General features: G+C 37.6%; 1 protein-coding gene across 1 annotated transcript in view; it reads left to right on the forward strand.

Moving 5' to 3' along the window:
• The first annotated feature begins 6,936 nt into the window (after positions 1–6,936).
• The window catches only part of Hapln1 (hyaluronan and proteoglycan link protein 1), a 64,940-nt gene continuing 59,173 nt past the window's right edge, over positions 6,937–12,703 (forward strand). The window contains 1 exon segment of the mRNA XM_042690971.1: positions 6,937–7,007. The gene's annotated coding sequence lies outside the window, so the exon portion shown is untranslated.

A 12,703-nucleotide genomic window follows, 5' to 3' on the forward strand; every position in this document is an offset into this window, starting at 1 on the left:
CACTCTTGATTTACTTCATGTTGGTATATTCCCAAATTGCTTTGCCTTTATTGTTTGTAGCTATATGTTATCATAATTAAGTAGGTATACAAAGGGATTGCCATTCAGTATATCAGTTTATGAGTAAAATATATGGCGACTTATATCATTCCATTATCATATACACCATCCCTCCCAAATCAACTTCTCCCTTCAATTTTCCTAGCTTCATAGGATTTCATTGGATATTAAGACTTCATTGTCCTCTGATCTTTTTTTTTTTTTTTAGTCAGTCGTGGGGCTTGAACTCTGGGCCTGGCACTGTCCCTTCAGCTCAAGGCGAGCACTCTACCACTTGAGCTACAGAGCCACTTCTTCATTTTCCTCTCTTCATTTGTCCCCTTGAAAAAGAGACACCATAGAAGGCACATGCACCAGAGAGCATTCTCTACTTTAAACACACAGTGACAGTATCTCTGAAAATATGTCTTATGTGTTGAGACCGGCAGTAATTAGACTTTCCTTTCTACGTTTGCTGTTAGTCTTCCTTCCTGTTTTAGCCTTTGGTGCCTGAATTCAGCCAAAGGTTGAAACAACTAGATTGTAGTTAGGAAAGAATCAGGAATTTCCTGTTTACGGTAGAATCAATGGACTGGGTTAATCTATGAGAGGAAGTTTTCAAGATAAATACATATAAGGCAATTTCCACATGCATTATTCAAACATTCCAAGATGCTTTTACTACATCAGTGCTTAAAATCAATTAAAGTGAGCTGTCTGATAAACTTTCTGTAAAAATTTTAAAAAACTGTATATATAATTTGTATCAATAGATAAACATAGATGGTAAGTTGATAGACACATAGATGCATAGATATATACATGTACCTTAATTTTTTTTTAAGCAAAAACCAAAACAAGTTCCTGAGGGCCTAATAAGATGCTGCATAAAACTTGAGTGTAAAGAGACACTTCTGAATTAATAAAAATATTAGGAAAAAATATTTTACCTATCAAGTTTAGCATAGACGTACTTAACATTTCAAAAGCAAGTAAATGTTTATTTCAAATCACTTCAGTCAAGATTTAATATGAAGCATGTTGTTCTACATAGTTCTATCAGTATTCTCCTCTAGCCTTCCTGTGAACTATTATGAGCTTGCCACTTTGCTTATCTTGCCCTCTTAAAATATGTTGTCATGGCCTGCTCATAGAGTGTGTACTCTTTCTATCTCTGTCAGCTCCAGAATATTTAATTTCCTTTGCAAACAATCAAAGTTCTAAACTTGAGGTTTTCTAAGTAGTCATGTCCTATGCCAACCTTGATGCATTCACCCATTTTACCTTACAGAAAACTAGCTCTAAATTATTCCAGCCCAATTGGACTTAACAACCTTTCTTCTGAAGATCATAAGGGGAAAAATAGAAAAAATACAATGAAGATTGCATTTACTTATATTTATAACTGGCTTAAATGTAAAGAAACAAAGGCAAGTTAAAAAAATCAATGCTCAAGTGGCTGATATTGTAATTCTAGGATAATAACGGTATTTTGTCATTAAACTCAGTCATTTCTTAAAAGAGCAAAACATTTTATCTTCATTGATTTTAGTTTAAACAATTACTCATCAGCCAAGCATGAAAGAAAAATATGCATTATGCTTCTTTTAATTATGTGAGATCAATAATGATGATAAAATTATTAATCAACTTTTGATGATTTATTGTTTATGCTATTGGCTATTAGGTGCATAATCCTCTGCAGCAGCTTATTCAATAACTAGATTTCCTCATTTATTTTTACTTTTTCTTCCAGGTATAAAGAATCTCACCTTCACAAATAGCAATAAACTATTTTATATGCATCTAACAGCCAAACCCTGTGATGAAATCTGAAGATGTAATCATATAATACCTACCCTCAGAGAACTTATGGTATGTCTAATTAAATACATGAAGATACAAATCAAAATATAAGAGTGTCAAAGTAGCTGGAACCCTTGGCTAAAATGTGGAGTTGGGAGAGGGAGAAGTTTCCTTTTACTAGTTCACTCAAAGAGAGCAAGCATGACAAAAAGATGACACTTAATCTGAACTTTATTGTAGATTGAGTAGAAAGTAGCGAATAATGGAATCCATGTCAATTTATTAGAACAACAAAAGAAGAATTTGAGTTCTTTAGACAGTCATACCACACTGAACAGCAGATTAAATTCTCCATGATGGATGAGCCAACTAACCCAAAACCTACCCAGTGAACAAACATGACACATAGAGCCTTTACCTCTTGGGAGCAGAGACCTTTATCACTCCATATCATATTCATTTGGATGCTCTAGCTTCAGAAACAGCTCTGCATTTAACATTTGAACAAATGTATTGCCTAATTATTTAGTTTGCCCTTTTGAAGAGTCTGTCTGCAGGATACTTTCCAAGAGAGAGCACAGAAAGTAGAGGCTTAGAAAGTCATCTCCTCCAATGGATTAAAAGCAAAATAACCTTTTATCAAATGCTTTGTGACCATTTCAAATATTGAATTTGTGTTTTAATCATTGAATTCAACAGGAATATAGCCAGTAGGAAGGACTTAATTACAGATGATGTCTTTCTATGGGTTATGCCTGCAATCCCAAGAGATGTTTTAATGAAGTTCTGAGCTCTCAAACAGGAAAGGTCAAATGGTTATCCCCCACTCCCCACCCCTGCCTTCCCCAGAGAGCACTTAGCACCACCTTTATCTTCACAGATGTTCACCCAGGTATAGTATCTGCCTGAGGCAAAAATTCCAGGAAACCAGAGTTCACAGGGAAACAATTCTCTGGAATTCAGTGAATAATAGAATAGCCTGTTTAGGAGTTTGAAGAGGGGTTGAACATAAAATTTGACATATATTTCATTAGGAATATACTATTCCAGAAGGAATACCATTCCACTTGGGATTATATTATGTACTAAAGATTCATGGTATTTCAGATTGATATTTGTTCTCAATGTATTTACACTGGCTATATATTCAAATTCAGATGAGATGAAAACAAGCTTAATGCTTTTTGTAATAGATTTTTTTAAAAGGTTAAATATTGGGGTTGGGAAGGTGTCTCAGTGGTAGAGTTCTTGCCTTGCATGCATGAGATCCTCGGTTTGATTCCTGAGCACCACAAAAGCAGAAGAAAAAAAAAAACACCGGAAGTGGCACTGTGGCTCTAGTGGTAGAGCCCTAGCCTTGAGCTGAGAAGCTGAGGGACAACGTCCAGGCCCAGAGTTCAGGACCCATGACCAAAAAAAAAAAAAAAAAGGTTAAATATTATACTTCATATGATTCAATTTAATTGCTTAAATTACCTTACAATGAGCAAAAGAGAGAGAAGTTACATTTATAGCACCTTTTTGACCTAGTCATTTGTACTTTTTAAAAATATGTATTGTAAGGATCATGTACAAAGGATTTACATTTGCATGTCAGGTAATGAATACATTTATTTTTTTAACAGTATCATCCCCTCCCTCATTTTCTCCCAGTTTTCCCTTCCCTACACCCCTTCCTTCCCGAGTTGTATAGTTAATTTCCAACATAGTGTTTAGTGGGCATTACTGCTGAATTGATTCGCCCTTTGTTCCACCATTTCTGTGATTCCCCTTCCACTCCCCAAACCAGATAAACTTATCTACAAGACAAAAGGTACAGAAATTAGAAACAGCAACAAAAGGGAATAATATTTTTGAAGTTTAACATGGTGATAACCATGTAGATTAACATGGAATCTAAGACTAGAAAGGTCTTGAGTTTGAAACCATCATAGGCTCTATAGAGAGACCTTTTTATTCATAAACTACTTTGTCAAATAACAACTCTTTTGTACAACATTAAAAGATAATTTTTAAAACACTCTTTAAAAAGAAAAAAGATAACAACAAAATCTTATGCATTTATGAAAACAAGATCTCCTGTCACTACAGTTCTCAGCCTGCTAAGTAGCTGGAATTACAGCATCCAAATATATACCTATTACCCTAAATCCTATTACTCTAAATCACCGACTAGATCTTTATTTATTTCTTCACTTACTTAATTCTACTTTTCTAACCATAGCTATCCTGCTCATGCTCTAATGTTAAATTCTAATGTCCAATCAAAATAATGTGTATTTCTATAAAATCATTCAGCTGCACATCAATAACCTGAACACAGAGATTTTTTAAAGGACCCTTAAATCTAATTTCAATATTAACTCTAATTACTTACAGTTAACATTGAACCCCTAAAATAAATGGAAATGCACATTCATCCAACTAAGCCTGAATAACACTTAAAAACAGACTCTAGAAAAGATAAATATTTGTGATTAAAAATATGGGATCTTCTAACAAAGTCTAGTAACCAGGCAACTGGGAAGGAGGTTGAAAATAGTACTAGATTGACAAGAAGACTTATCAGCATCAGCAGAGGTAAGGATCTGTCATTATTTCTGGAAGCCTATCTCAATGGTTAAGGTTACACCTGAAATTGGAAAAAAAAAAATCTAGTGTAACTCACTATGGTGTAACTAATTTGCAAAATAGATGGTCTCCTCTGGCCTATAATTTCTGAAGAGGATTCAATAAACTTTCTTACTGCTCTGCTTCAATAACTGAGCAGACCACACAAATACAGATGAAGTACCACCAGGTGCCTCTGGTGAGATCTATTCCTGTGTAAGCGCCAAAACTTAAATTTCTGAGCTGAGGAACAAGATCGACGTGTAACCTGTCTTAATGCAGCCCATAGCAAAACCCCACCAACCCCTCCCCTCTGTGGTGTTTTATCCGATACCGTAATATACAATAAAAATATATACTATAACACACTATTTGTTGTCTAAATTATTTATATTCTTATATACACACACCCTGAACGTTTTCCAGACAGAGACTAAAAACTCCATTGGTGGTTGGAAAGCAGCAGCGAGGTAGAGGTACACTATTTGTATGACAGTTAGTTGGAGGCCTAGGGAACATCTGTCTCACTAGCCACCACATCATCCACATAAAATCGCAACACCTTTAGCCCATTCCTCGTGTAGAGAAGTAGAATAAAACAAGAAGTGTTTTATCCAGGCTTGGGCATACCAAAAGAGGTGTTGAGTTGCCTGTTTAAGGCTTCTTTTTATTTCACTTCCTGTATAACGCTTCGTTTAATGAGCATTTTCAAGGTTCTACCTTACCAAAGACCCGATGGCCAGGGCCAGCCTGGAGCTAAGAACCCAGGAGATGCATCAGAGAAAGACGGGCAGAGCACGGCTCTCCCTTGCCCTATCTTTTCCCTCCCGTCTCTCTGTCGAGTCCAGCATTGGCCACAGCAGCGTTGCCTTTATCTCTAAGACAATAGCGCCTCTCTCTGCCCCCCTGTAGGATTCAAGGAAGCCAAACCACCGCCAGCTCCTCTGCCCGGAGTCAGCGGTCCCACTGCTGTCCCCACCCCGGCGGTCTCAGCACCGCCCCCCGGGTTCGTGTTGTCAATACGTGCGAGCCCACCCGTACCCTCACCCAGCCAGCGCCTCGCCAGAGCCGCGGCGTGGTCCCCCCGGGCCTGAATTCCCGCCTGCGCCCTCCGCCTCTGTCTGTGGGCTTGCGTTGGGAGCAGCGCCCCGGGCCGATGCCTCCGGGGCCGCGCGCCCGGGGCGCACCCCGCACCACACCGGTACCCTCAGGCTTGTTTGCTTGACTTAGTCCCAGAGCCAGACCGCTCCCTCCTCTGGCTGCTTCTACAGCCGGTTGCTTCCTGCAGCAAGGTTCTTTTTTTTTTCCTCTCTCTTTTTCTCCCTTTCGTAGGCTCCCTCAAAGGTGGCTCTGTTATTGAAATATGAAGCCATTTCCTTTCCAAAACCCTTGGTTACTCAAGGCGGGAATAAATGGATCCATATACTCTCCCTCGGGTTATAAATAAATGTCTATTTGTTCAGGAGGCGTTTTCCCGCGTGTCCCAGCATCTTCCGCAGTGGTTGTTTTAGAGGGTATGATTGTGTGTGTGTGTGTGTGTGTGTGTGTGTGTGTGTGTGTGTGTGTGTGTGTGTGTGTCCGCGCCGTGCGCACACGTTTTATGCCCATCTGGTTTTAATCCGGAGCGTGGATCCATAACCTAACCCCACCCTGCCAGACTCCCCCTTGCATTCCTGCTCTATAAATAAATCCAGGTTCTTGGGCGCTGTCATGCAGGAATACCATAGCAGTGGTTAGTTCACAGAGATTCAACCCAGTATTGATATGGAGTCCAGTGAATAAGAACATAGGCTCCTGGGCGAACGTTTCAGAAGATTCCAGTCCCCAAGTTTTATATGCTGTTATCATCATTGTTAAGGGAGGATCTCTTCTCTGCCTGGATTTTCTTTTTAAGCAGAAACTTGCACACACACACACACACACACACACACACACACACACACACACACACACACACACACAGAGTGAAAACTGCCTCAAAGATCATGACCCCATCCCTTCTGGACAAAACCACTGGTAGTCTGGGCCCCCGAGGTGTGGTGTGGGTGGGGAGTTGTGGTAGAGGCTGCTGCTTTTCCTGAACCCCAGGGCAGGATTGTAGGGGATCTGAGCCGAGGAGAAAGTCATCTAAGAGGCTGCTGTTTTACAAGGTCTGGGTAGAGAGGCCCCTCCCTCTCTCCCTGAAGTTTGCATGGAGTGCGCGTTAGGCTGTAATTAGGGGATCTGGGAGGAGACCTTTCCTGGTGACGCTTTGCTTTTCTTCTACTCTTGGTGAGAAAGTGCCTCCTTCTTCTCGGGATCAGGACCTCTGCCATCCAGAGCCACAAAGAGACATTCTGCACGCACACACTCACCACACACACACACACACACACACACACACACACACACAGAGGCACGCGCTTGCGCGAGCGCACACCCTACCCTCCCACCCCCACATTCGCCCTGAGACAAACTTAAGGTGAGGAGAAAGAGCATTAGCTTCACTTCACCTTCAGCTTCCAACTTGAGTGGAACTTGAGAGCATCCAAACTTCTGCCTTTCAGGAAAAGGTAAAACTTGTTTAATATGTATTTTTTCCTCTTCCAGCCAAGATTTCAGAGACGAAATACATATATAATGTATGTATGAATTAAACAAATTCCTGTGCTTTTCTTCACTTTTCATTGAACATAACCCCTCGACTTTTTTTTTCAGGTCCATATTGTCAGATAAAATACTACTGCAATAAACCAGTTTCATCTAGAAGTGAGGAAATAATTAACTCTAGTTTTTTTTTTCCTTAGCTTTTGCTAGTGCAACTGTAAATCTGGTAGACTTCACAATTCCAATTGGGGAGTTTCCATTTGAATTTCAACAAGCATTTTTTTCATGGCACCTAAGATGCAAAAGGCATAGAACCAGCTGAAGAGAGCCTGGGAGATGGAAATGACCATATTAAATTTCTGATTATATAGGTATATGTGTTTATGAATGTACAGGTATACATGAAAAAGAAAGTTACTTCAGTCATAAGCCAATACATCTTCGATTAATAGGGTTGGAGATACTGCCAATTTTTAGACTATACTTCTCCAGCTAATTATAAAGTTTAGGCCAGAGTGTAATAATGCATTTTACACATAGCATGATGCTGATGGATCATCTTAACGTGCTGAAAAGAACTTTAGAGACATAATTTTAAAAATGGCTTTTTAATGTTGCTCGAAGAGTTATTAGGACATGACTATTCACCACTGAGAGCAAAACTGAACTCCTCTGGGATTAATTTTATGTTGTTTTCTTCCACTGAATTTGACTGTTGTGTTGAAAATAAGATGGCCTGTTATTTGGAAAACAAATTGTTGTATTTTCATTTATCACTGGAAAAATACACAAAGCTCCAGCACATTTGGGAGTTTTGGGGTGGAAAGTGTTCCTGTGCGTGTTCCAGCGTGATGTCATAAAATCAAACATGCTGCTTGGAAGCTAAGAGGTCTCAAGAAATAAAGCCTGTGAATTAATTTCTAATGAATATAATATTTATTCCATGCAAATATGGTTTCTGGTAACCATTTCCATTTGATTATTTCGGTCACTTCATGCACATTTCAGTGACTTCAATATCTTAATGAGATCATAAAATGAGCAATATTTTCTAGCAAAGATATATCACACTTCTCTCTAGATAACTTCTAATGTGTCATTCCTTAATCCATATTTAACTTCAGCCTCATGCCCATTTCTTTATTTGACTGAGATTTTCCCCCTTTAGTCAATAACTTAGAATGTATATCACTTAAACTTTAGTTTATAATCATGCTTGTATATCCATTCTTGAAAACTTAATTGTTCAGGCTAAGTAAAAGATTTGCAGGTTATTTTTATCCTTCGTGATGACTTTTCCAATATGTTAGAAATACCTTACAGATAGAAAAACTGTATAAGAAGTAATTTTCCTGGGCTAATTAAAGTGGCAAGAGAAAACCAACATTCTCAAAAGACCAATGGTCCAGGAGCCAGCGGCCACACAGGAGCAGCCCAGTGGGCCTGAGCCTTTTCTGAGAAACAAGGACTAAGGGAACATCATGTTCTTACAAAGTGAGCCATTTATTTCCAATACGGTCCTGTCTCTCAGAGGAATGACTGACACTGTAATTTAGAAGTACTGAAGAAACCTTCATAGAGAAGAATCAATTCATTATATCCCTAGTGGTTTCCCTTCGTTTTCCTTCCTTTGGGAGCCAGTACCACATCCAGTATAAATACATTCAGGGTATGCAGAAAACGACTTTATGAGTAGATGGTCGGTTGAACAGTCTTGCCTTTTAGCAATTTGGGTGTGGAATAGTGATATTTTCCTAGCAGTTGAAGAAGTCTTTTGAATCATAGGTAGCACTGCACTTCATCTTTGTAAAGATGAACAAGAGTTATATTCAGAAAATTACTCCTTTCAGAAAGTACTAGTTTTCATTTCCATTCATCTCTCTCTCTATATATGTACTTTATTTTCCAGATTATATAATATAGATATAATGTATATTATAGATATATGTATAATATATATAAAGTGAATGTAAGATTAATGATATTCTGCCAATTAAATTTCAACAAAATGAAGGACAATTGTGAAAATAATTTCAATATTATAGTGTTTTGAGGCTTTTAGTTAATTTTCTGACATCCGGTCTTCATTATTTATAACAAAACTGCTTAGTCTATGTTATTTAAATGTACTTAGCCTGATGTTTAAAGTAACAAAATGTTGGGAGAAGTGGGGACCTCCATATTCTCAGGAACTTAATCAATAGTGTTTAAGGAGGATTAGGGAAAACAGCTGGTTAAACAAATATTAGGTGTAGAGAGGATGGAATGGTATAAATTAATAATGCAACTCTTTATTTACACTATGAATGGGAGGATCTGTGCCAGTTAAATGTGAGAAGCACAGTCCCTGTTCGCCACCTAGTGGAGAATTCAAAGAAAACTTTGTCTCTAGACAAAATTCTGAGACTCACTTGGTTAACATTTTTGAAAGTTAATTAAAAGCCAGACAGTGGTTTAGGTACTAACACAATAGAAAATAAAATAAGTGACAGTCATTTAATTCAAAAACATATGAAGACCTCACTCAACAGTTTATTAAGTTCTCAATGGTTGCATTTCAAAGCAATTTTGTCTTTATTGGTTAATTTACCAGTAGCTTTCTGCCTCCTTGGGGATATAATTTAGTAACTGATCTCACTTCTAATATAGAACATAGATTTCATAGAGATGCCATAACATAGTCCAAGGAAATATGAGGAGAGCATAATTTTTGAATCACTGTTTCTCCAATGGAAATGAATTTATGTAAACCTCATTACTAGGCTTAATTAGGTCAATCACTGCTAGCTGTAAAGACTAGCACATGAATCCTAGAGTATTTGAATCCATATTCTTTATGTTTTTATTAAATAGAAAAGACATTTTTAGTGACGTACATTTTATAAAATATTGCTCTTGAACAGTAATGATTACGGTGCTGGGAAATTGCATCTATACTCGTTCATATACAATTTTAAAGATTCCATTTGGTTGATGTAATAGAGAATAATTATATAAGGAATTGCTGTTTGAAAAAATCCTTCAGGAGCCATAGAAGATTAATTCATCTGAGTATTGCACTTTTGAATATCTTAAGGAGATATATGAATTATGACCTCAGTTGGTTCCTTGAAAGATGTATTAGTTGATGGCAACAAAGTTTAGGAGATCAGCATTAATCAAGACAAGTTGTGAGATTCAGAATAGAAGGTAAAATGCCTCAGTAAGAAAAAAATGATGAATTTGTTACTTATTGAGTTCTTGAGTTAAAATATACAAATTGACTTATCCCTACTCTTGTGGAAATAAGAAGATCTTTGTTTAAAAGGGTTTTCTTTTTAAATTTTGTTTGTCATTTTCTGTTTTGGCACTTGGATCTACACAGTAAAAGGAGTGTTGCTCACTAAGTCCTTTTGCATTTATGCCACCAAATTAGACCCTATAGAAATCATAGGTGATTATTCATGTATGACGGGCCATATTACCTTTAACCTTATTTCCAATAGGTCATTATTTACAAGAAAAAATTCCTCTTGATAATTTTGTATGATCATCTTTGTGGCTTAGAATAAGTCACATCCTCATTCCAGTGAGTCAGCAAGTGAATGATTTCCTAAAAGTCAGAAGTCCTGAAAATAGAAGTATAGTCATGGATTGAAAACTGTGTACGAAGTTTTGATGCTTCCAGATAGCTCCATGATCCTAGACAAGGACAAACTTTACAATTCACAGCCAAACTCTCTGATGGCCTGGCACAACTGTGCTATTGTTTATGTTGTTGGAAATCTACATGACGGTTTTTCACTGGTGGAGAGATGGGAGGAGATTTTTGAAACAACATTCTTACCTCTATTTCTCAAAGAAAGCCAGAGAATTTTTTAAAGTAGTGAATACTGTGCGATTAATTTGAATTTAACAGCTTAATATGTTATAACTTCATAGGATTATTCTGAAATGGAGGTACCTCTAGAAGACTATTACAAAACCAAACAAAAACACAGCATAAAAATAACAGCACAAGAGTTGATTCTGTCTTTTCAGAATAACCAAAATTTCTCTTCTGCCACTCACACCTTTAAAAATGCAATGTGAACACACCTTAGCTGGCTGATTAATGCCAATTACTCTAAGGTTCAATCATATTAAATTAATTTTACAAAAATCTATATTTTTACTTCAGTCTTCATGCATACTATGCCATTGTCTCTCATTCTGGTTGTTATTTTGAACTTTAGGAATCAGCTTATTTGAGAATTAGTTTATTCACTTAACAAAAATTTATTTAGCAATAGCTGTTTCCAAGGCACTAAGCTAGCTGGGACTTGTCCCTCCTTTAGTACTCAGAAGATTCATTCTAAAATAATCTAAAATAAGTGGCACTGTGGCTCAAGTGGTAAAGCGCTAGCCTTGAGCTGAAGAGCTCAGGGACAGTGCCCAGGCCCAGAGTTCAAGCCCCACAGCACCCCCTCCCCCAAACAAAAAGAAAAGTTAAAATAATCAGTGTATCAAAAGTGATTTGAACTTAAAACATTGTAAAGACTTGGAGTACCTATTGAGGAACAACTCAGACTAATAACTCAAACATTCCATCTTCATAGTTTTATTGTTAAGATAATTTGTGCATATATCATACAAAATGATTGCTATCTCTTAGCTAAGTAGATGAGACTTTTGTTAGTTATGTAAACACAGATAAAACTGAGTCAAGCAGAAAAGGTCAGATAAGTTGATGTTAGGGAAATGAACCCTAAGATATGTATGCAAATGTTTTTTTTTCCTTTCATGCAATTGTTTCTGACACATTTATAAGATGATTTGTTTGTTGCTTTGTATGTCCCTCCCCCATGGTATAACCCCTGCTTTCACTGTATTTGAGGTTGGTATAATTTGTGGAGGTGAAGGGAAAAAACAAATCGTTTAAATAGGGATACAGGTGGACTCATTGCAACAATGAGATGTACAAGTCATTATGTTGAAAACGAACTTTACAACTTTGGTGGGGAAGGGGGGAAGGAGGGGAGGAGGATTGGGTGCGGAGGTTAGGGAGGAGGATGGGAAGGGATGGGAAGGGGAAACAAAGGAGGAGGCAACATTGCTTGCTAAGAAATGTACTCATTATCTTGCCCATGTAATTGGAACCCCTCTGTACAGTATTTTCACAATTTAAAAAAAATGAAAAAAAAAAAAAAAAAAAACAGTTTGGATGCTCCAGAGCTAGGGTTCAAATAGTGTGTCTACTCGGATGAACAAGAAAAGTAAAAAGGCATTTGCCCAAAATGGTCGTCCACTGACTTAAACTAAAATATAGACTGAGCAAGAATGACTTAGTGCTTTCCATTTGCACCAGGCATGCACCATGCTGAGTGTTGCATAGTAATTAGCTCTTGGAGGTCACAAGCTAGTGGAGGAGACAGATGGGCACACATCATGAATCACTAGTAAAATTTGCCAAGTAGGTGACACGAACCTTCCTAGACTCCTGAGTCTCCTTCCGTTGCACTTATCCAAACTTTCCATTCCCCTCTAACTCATAAACGGAGGCTCTTGCTCTCCACCCTGCCCATCCCTCCCAGAGGACCTGATACTTCTCTGGCTTTATTGATTTTATTTTTTGACTACCCCTAAGTGTGAAAGAGTTTTACTCATGTGTTTACATTTTGAGCCTTTTATCTCTTAAAGTAAA

The sequence above is a fragment of the Dipodomys spectabilis genome, unplaced genomic scaffold (assembly GCF_019054845.1).
Source record: "Dipodomys spectabilis isolate Male_0828 unplaced genomic scaffold, ASM1905484v1 ptg000140l, whole genome shotgun sequence".
Classification (NCBI taxonomy): Eukaryota; Metazoa; Chordata; class Mammalia; order Rodentia; family Heteromyidae; genus Dipodomys; species Dipodomys spectabilis.